Here is a 554-nt window from a genome sequence, read left to right as displayed (position 1 = left end):
AGCAACAGACAGATCTTTCAAGACAGGTTAAAGAGTTTGCACCAGGCCAGAGAGCAAAGACGTCCCCCGACCCTCATATCCCTCTCAGCTGTTAGGGAGTCCTTCTGAGCTCCTAAACAGGCCACTCAGCTGGGGCCCACCCTTAAGGCATCCTGGACACACGCCAGCCTGCAGGCCCTCATAGTGTGACCTCTGACCTCTGGTGCAGGTCTTGGGACCATCCCCTGGTGTGGGCGGAGAGGCGGCCATGGAGCTGGGCAGCTGCTTCAAAACCTATGAGGACTTCAAGGAGTGCTTCAGCGCCTACAAAAAGAAGAACAGGTGCTCCTTCATTCTCAGGGACTGTGTCTCCGTCCGCTTCCACAACCTCAACCACGGCACCTCAATCCGCGAGGACATCCTATATATGCAGGTGAAATTTGTTTGTATTCGGACCCAGTCAAACAGAAAGAGAACATCAGAGCAGACACATGCCCAGCCTACTTGCTCCTGCGGTACAATGAGAAACTGGATAGACTATTTATTAGTGAACTCAACACCCAGCACGTCCACAT

At 53.1% G+C, this 554-nt stretch overlaps 1 pseudogene; it reads left to right on the top strand.

Moving 5' to 3' along the window:
* The first annotated feature begins 247 nt into the window (after positions 1-247).
* Positions 248-554, top strand: part of LOC115305113 — a 2,454-nt pseudogene continuing 2,147 nt past the window's right edge.

This window comes from Suricata suricatta, chromosome 10 (assembly GCF_006229205.1).
Source record: "Suricata suricatta isolate VVHF042 chromosome 10, meerkat_22Aug2017_6uvM2_HiC, whole genome shotgun sequence".
NCBI lineage: Eukaryota > Metazoa > Chordata > Mammalia > Carnivora > Herpestidae > Suricata > Suricata suricatta.
The sequence above is the reverse complement of the archived record's forward strand: the minus strand, read 5'-3'. Positions and strand labels throughout refer to the sequence as shown.